The following is an 8,048-nucleotide window of genomic DNA, read 5'->3' as shown; positions in this document are numbered from 1 at the left end:
TTATAAATTCTTATGACCTCAATATATGTGTGTTTTTATGCAAATATATATGCATTTATGTATGCATGTATGCATTTATGTATGTATGTATATGTGCATGTGTGTATACATTTATGTATGTATGTATGACACAAACATAAACAGTCACTGTACCTACCACCCTTTCATTTTTAATTGTATGTCCTCTTCCTTCTCTTCTCACTTCCCTTGCACAGGCTCTCATCTTTTCTTATCTATCTGTTGATCGATTTGATTACTTGACTGATTGATTCGTTCATTTATCGATTCTTTGATTGATTGATTGATTGATTTATCGAACTTTTTGCTCAAATGCAGACACATTTATGAGCAAAATCATATATACAAATGGAAATTAAAATATGAAAAGAAACCCCCCCAAAAAAAATCTTTGCAAGCAAATTGTTGAAGAAGACGATAACTTTTGTTACCAAAGGCTTTTTTTTTCGTTCTTTTTATAATTTAAAAATACAGAAAAAAAACTTGTTTTAGATAACGATAATTGTTTAAAAATACAGAAATAGCATTTACTGTACGATAAACAAAAAAAAAATTAATAAATAAAACTGATATCATCATCATCACCATCAAGGCCGTCGCCAGCAGCAGCAACAACGAAAGGGTTGTTTAGTCCAGGATTTAAACGCTATTATTTATAGCTTTAAGTGCTTCGAGTCCAAAAACAAAAATAATTCCACGTTTCTTCGAAATTTATAAATTCTTATGACCTCAATATATGTGTGTTTTTATGCATGCATATATGCATTAGTAGTAGTAGCAGTGGAAGCGGAAACAACAACAGCAGCGGCAGCAGCAGAGCCGACAAATGATAACAACGACGAAAGGAACACTAAATAGGAGCAACACGACCAATAACAACAACAACAACTGATTGAGCTACAAAAACAGCTTAACAATGATTGTCGTATTCATCGTCGTCGTCATCATCATTATCTTCATTATCATCATCATCATCATCATCATCATCATCATCATCATCATCACGAATTATGTGCAGAAAGCAAGTGTCGACAACAATAACAATAACAAAAGCAAGCAACCACCACCACGACCACTACAGTCACTACTACTACAACCACTACCACCACAACAACAACGCCTACTACTACAATTTGTCAATGCTCGTACCAACACCTGGTGCCAGATGGGTAGATCAGATCAGTTTATATATATATATATATATATATATATAAAAGGAAATGAAGAAAATGCTGACAAAATAATTTAAGTAAGGGAGAGTGTATTTAATTAGGTGAAGAACTTTCACCTAATTAAATACACTCTCCCTTACTTAAATTATTTTGTCAGCATTTTCTTCATTTCCTTTTTTTATATATCACAACTCGTGTTCCACATCTCCTTTTTTAAATATATATATATATATATATATATTATATATATATATATATATATATAAGCACTGGACTATTTGAATAAGTTACGGCCTTCATTTAAAATCCAATAGACAACGGAGCTTACAAGGAAACTTCGGCGTGGTCATCTGAGTTGCTCTAAATAGCAGCCAAAATCTCCCTTATATCACACCCTACAATTATAAAGATAAATAAATAAAATAATGATCTACTACTTAGCGTAGTCCGAGTTACAATCGTTTTCAATAAAAACGGGATTTGTCATGAATGATGACCTTTGATCTTAAGTTTGCTCAATCACGCATGACCTAGGGCTAAAAAGAAATACAACAGCAACGACAATAAATCATACTGCATTAAAACTTCTATACTGTGACAAAGAAACGTTAGACCAAGCGTTATTATTATAGTGGTGCTCAACCGGTTAAAAATAGCAGAATTTCCCTGAAATCACCTCCTCTTAAAACTACGGGTGAATTCGATAAAATAATGTGACGAGATGGTCCTAAGTGGAATGCCTTTGATCGTTCGTTTACACAATTGGGACGGATCTGGGACTAAATAGCGACAACTTGATTGCGCATCCACTGATCTTCGCTCCGTTGTACTTTATAAGCCACAGTAAACCTCAACACACAACCATGAAATACAATGTATTACTTATACTATTAAAATACACTGAAATACAATAGACTGCAACAGTTATTCTCAGTCTATCGTAGCTCGATGTCTCTTTTTACAAAATGGTGTTTCACAAACATGCTAACTCACCATGTTTTGTAAAAAAACATAATTTTAATAAGACTGAAGCAAATTTTGTTCAATGGTTTATAATCCATGTTCTTATAAACTCCACAGTATGATCTCGTTTTAGATAACTGCGCAGACTAGTGTTACTTGAGTTAAATTTCTATAGAAATCACTAAAGCCGCCGGCGAGATCTTACATAATTTTACTATACAAGACTGGTGCATCATCAGTCACAATGTCCTATTCGTATTTTAACCCCGACAACTTTTAAGGGGAACAAAAGAAATTGTTTAAAATATAAGCATTGTACTGAGTTTAAATATTTTATTTCTAAGGAAAATCACGACTTAGCTAAATACCTTGCGTCTCCTCCAGAAGTGTCCCCTTGACATTTTCCGCTTCTTTGTGAGCTGACAACTCCCTCGGGGGGAAATTACAGCTCTGATTTAGAACCATTTGTACAATACCAGTGGTTCCCAATATGTGGTCCGCAAAGGTAGTACTGCGAGTCCGTGAACATGTTAAGCTGACAGACCTTTCAATATCTTGGGGGCCGCGAGGAAAACTCATTGAAATAAAAGGGGTCCTTGGTAGTGGAAAGGCTGAGAACCACTGTACTATACCAATGGATTCCAAAGTCTTTGTATCTTAGTCCCCGCTATCTCGTTACGCAGTTACAGCCATCTTTGTTTCACTCCAGAACAGAAAATATAAAATCCCTAGGAAAATCTACTTTTAAGTTGCATTTTCTCGCTTTTTTCCGTACTACTCCATTTTTGTAATGCACACTTTGTCATATTTTTTGGAAACTTGGCAACACCCTTAACTACTGTCTGCGGGACTTTCTGAATGGTACGCCAAATGAAAAATTACTTTGAATGTTTTTAGTGCAGCCCGCCTGATGATGATCCATGTCTCATGCAGCTCGCTTCTGAAAAAAGGTTGCCAATGCCTGTCTTAAAATGTCGAGAGACTATCGTATAGAATTTTTAGTAAGTTTCAACCTTACTATTGGCTTTTTTCGTTATGCTATGAGACTTTGCAATAACGAGAACAACCACAAACATGACATTGACTACGATGTCGACATCAACAATAAAAACTACTATGATGTAAAAGCCTCATTAACTAATGAGGGATCATCCACGCGGTCGTTCAATCTGCTAGAAATTACAATTAAATCTCGCTCATATCAAACTTGCTTAACTTAAGAAAAAAAAATAGAAATGAAAAGTTACGTTAGGTCAGTGTTTCTCATAGATTTGGGGTAGCTTGTAACGATTGAAAAATGAGTTTGAAATTTTTAAATATTATCATCACCATGGCGGAATAAAAGAATTATCCGGATACGAAAACTATGTTTTCTCATTAATAAAGAAGGATGAGGGAGAGAAAGAAAAATCACTATTCTTTTGTGGAAGTTGGTATTTATGAGTTTGAGAACTACTGCAGCAGATAATATAGTCCTAGATAACACTAAGAGCAGAATGGTCACGTGCTGGAATTTCTTTGATTCGAAGTTCGTTCTATCACGGTTGACCTGAAAGCAATAAAAACACAACTAAAATTTATGACAATGAAACAGCAAAACAGTTATCTAATATACCTAAAATATATTTTTTTATAACAAGTAGTCACAGTAGCTTTGAATTAAATCATCGGTTAGCGAATTAATTAAGGGTGTTGAAAAAGAATTGTAGATAGAAACGGTATTGAACCACACTATAAACCTAACAGTATTTAGTAAAGTGTCTCAACATTTTTATTTCAAGACCGACTGTTGGGATTAATTCTACATGGTCTACATGGTCTACAAAATAGATGACAATGATATAATATAGTTAATTCAGTTGACTTCATTTTATATTCTTTCTGGGGTCGATAAGATAAATACCAGTGTCGGTTTAATACATTTTCATAAGATACTTCCTACTTTTCACGGAATTGTGTTGGGCTTGTGCCATTAATAAAATAATAATAGGTTCTAAGCAGGCCAGAAATTTTAAAGGAGGGTAAGTCAGTTATATCTATCCTGGCAGTAGAACTGGTATTTTATTTTTATTTTTATCGACCCCCAGAAGATGAAAGGCAAAGTCAACATAGGCAACATTTTAGCTCAGAATGTAAAAGAACGTAACTAAATGTATAATATAGGTATTTTTGTTCGAAGCCCAACCAATTTGGCCAATAATGATAATTATAAAAAGATAACGATAATTTTCCAGAGAATATAATTTATGATCAAGTTTTGATTCCATTTCACATGTTTTCCGTTACTGTGGTCGGTTGCCCAAATAAGAAACGAGTACTAATGACAATGTAGGCCCTGTTATTCTATTAACTTTTTGATTATCAATAAAATATGTAACAGCAATAATACTCGGATGAGAGTCGGTCAACCGTACATTTCCAAATAAAATTTGTTTTGTATACGATCTAGATTTGATTCCAAGTTGTAATTATTCCTCTGCGTCATTAATGCTTTTGTAAAGGCATGAATTTGCCCTTTCTATTCCTTTTCGGAGTTTGAGATTCTTACTTAACCCCTTACAAATACTAACGACTTTTCTCTTCTTTGAGTGCATGTTGGTTTATGCTTCAAGACCGAAATTTATATTAATATTCAATATTTCCACCTTAATTGCTGTGTTTCTTCCATTGATAGGATTTAGTCTTTCCATCTGCTCCCGTATGGAGATAGGTTCATTGCCAAACTGTTGTTTGCTGTCGTGATTCTTACCATTTTCATCTAAACTCAGCATCAAAATAACACTGCAAATACTCCCTTAGTTACTTTCCATTGATTTTCCAACAAACATGTTTGTTTTTGCAATGTTAAGTAGCTAACATTTGGCCATTGGGGGACTTTAACAGATCACACTCTGTTGCAAGCATTCGGGGCCTGGTCTTCAGTTCGAAAGTAAATTCTTCCCTTCTTCCAACCAATCTTGGAAGCCCTGAAAAAGTCATGGATGCTATCCTTTATTCTCTGATGAAGTCTTGCAAGGAGGAAAAATGTGAATTAACAGCTGGTGTCAAAAAACTCAAATAGTAATTTTGTTTATCAAGCAGTATAAATAAATACTAATTTACGGCCAAGGTGTTAGAAACATCAGATTGTACAACAAGCAGCAAGTTGAATGAGCTATGGTTGGTGGTGTTACAAAATTGCTAAGTTGTGTGAAAGTCAGCGTTATCACAAGTAGACTTTATCACAAAGAAATAATTTGCATTACAAAAACCAAGAGAAACAGAAAACAAGTTGTCTCAAAAGCAGACGGTTATATTGTCACAGGCAACAAATTATTTTGCATTACGAAAACCAAGTTCACAAATATAGAAAAGTATCGGAAGAAACGCGTTACATTGCGGAAAGGATGTTGTCACATGATCACGTTACATCACCAACAAGATGTGCTATAAACTGCTGTTCACAAGGAGAATATGGTATATTATGAAAACCAAGATATCACAGGCATTCAAATCTGCTGCAAAAAAGTTATTGCAAATAAATTTTGTCCACAATTTATGTTATGGTTAACTGACTGCGTTTTAAATTTGTCATGACAAAGAGTGTCAGGAGCAAGAAATGAACACAAACAGTAAGTTATTTAACATAGTAAATAGAATATTGTTTAACGGAAAGAAATGTAACATACAGTTGCTAAAAAAAAACAATTAATTTTTACATTATTCAGGGAGACACAAGTGACATTGTTTGTCATGAATTACAAATTGACACAAGTATCAGTTTCTGCTACCTTGCATGATGTCGTGAATTAGTAGCAACAAGCAAAACACTTTATAAAAAAAATGCTTGTGGTCTTGAAAAACACACTGCTTCACTGCAAACATACAAACTGATATTGCAAAAACAGCACAGATAACAGCAAAAGATAATAAAAATGTTAAATTGTTGCAAATATCAAACTATTACAAAAATTAATTAAATACGGGTTAACATACTTAATGTAGTGAGCCAAAGAAAAAAAAAACTTTTAATAAATTAAAAGTATACCCGTAATGAAAAGAAACTTTCTTAACTTCGGTAACAATTCTTGAAAAGAAATGCAAGGGAGACAACTCGGAAGTCCAAACTGATTAATAATTGAAAGTATGTTATTACAAATATTGAATAAATTGGCACATTACATACTGGTCATTGAAACCAATGACTTTCATACAAGATATTAAATTGTATATAAATTTTTTTAATGATTTAGCAAAATCTATAACAAATTACAGCTGAATATATAGCAATTTGTTAGACAAATAATAGTAAGATACTGCACTGAGGATTGTAAGTTATTGCATGAAAAATTAGTAATTATTGCACAATGTATAAAAAAAAAAGGTTACAGCAATTTTTGTATATAAAGATAATGGTAAATAAATTCCTTCTCCTCTTCATTTATGGCTGTTTTCAGTAGGTGTAGTGGAGTTTATCATAGATTTAAATTATTGAATGGTTGAGGGAAATGAAACCCTACCCACCCCTGGAAATACTGAAGTTTCTGATCCAACGAAAGAGTCTCTACACATTCACTCAACTTACAAGAAATAGCGGTTGATTCTCACTCAGATCACACCCTGCTGTCTTAAAAACAAACAAAAAATAAAATGAAACAAGAGAAAACACATTAGATAATACAGTCCTATTTCTTTATTAACCACAAGGGGCTAAACACAGAAGGGACAAACAAGGACAGACATAGGTATTAAGTGGATTACATCGACCCCAGTGCGTAACTGGTACTTAATTTATCAACCCCGAAAGGATGAAAGGCAAAGTCGACCTCGGCGGAATTTGAACTCACAACGTAACGCAGACGAAATACCGCTAAGCATTTCGCCCGGCGTGCTAACGTTTCTGCCAGCTCGCCGCCTTTAGATAATACAGTCCTGCATACCCCTAACCCCTAATAAAACAAGATACCCATAGCTGCTCGCCAATAGTTGACCTGGGGCTGGACAATAACAACACGGGATTTTGGTTTGTAGGACGATAGCATGTCGACTGAACTAAGATCAATTGGTATGTTTCTAGTTACTGTTCTTTTGATTATATATTTGTGTATATGTATGTTGGCATAAATTGGAGTGTAAAAACAAATAGCTATATAGATGGCTAGATGTATAAAAAAAAGTGTGTTTGTGTGTACCGTTAGATAGAATCAAAACGACGAGACAAGAATAAAAAGGCATATGCATTTCTTTGCACAGATATATTTCTTGCCCATGTATGAGTAGTAATGTTTATCGCCACCCAAACGTGAACAGACGATGCTGCTATTTTAACCCCAGGAACACGCCTCCCCCAGTTGGTTATTCAGTGCGCTTCGCACTCGATATATATTATAAACGGTGAGAGAACTCCCGATTATTCTAGCTCGGAAAGCACCATATCACGTGATTTCGATCTTATTTGATACTGGCAGTATCGCCCGGCGTTGCTCGGCTTTGTAAGGGAAATAACTATATAAGCATTTTTTAGAGAGTTACTTCCCTTATATAATAGCAAAACAAATGCATTAAAAATGGGAAAAAAATTATGGTAATTTTTTTTTTAATCGGAGACTCATCGTAGACGCACGCTAATACCCAGAAGGGCTCGATATGAATCACGACTATAAGATATCCGCTTTTGGTTAAACTGCACCGCAAAATGTGGGAGTAGTTAGGAATCTAAATCGTAGGAGACAGACACACAACTTCACTTTTATATATAAAGATATACAGTGATATATACTCGTCTATACCCAGTTCGCAATATATAGAAAAACAGTGTCACACAGTCACTGGTTTTGCAACTAGCGAACTAGCTCGTTAAGAAAATCTCTATTAGAGATGAAAGTAGTATTTATACTGTGAAGTAAGGTTTATCGC

Source organism: Octopus sinensis, linkage group LG2 (genome assembly GCF_006345805.1).
Source record: "Octopus sinensis linkage group LG2, ASM634580v1, whole genome shotgun sequence".
Classification (NCBI taxonomy): domain Eukaryota; kingdom Metazoa; phylum Mollusca; class Cephalopoda; order Octopoda; family Octopodidae; genus Octopus; species Octopus sinensis.
Note: the sequence above shows the minus strand (reverse complement) of the source record.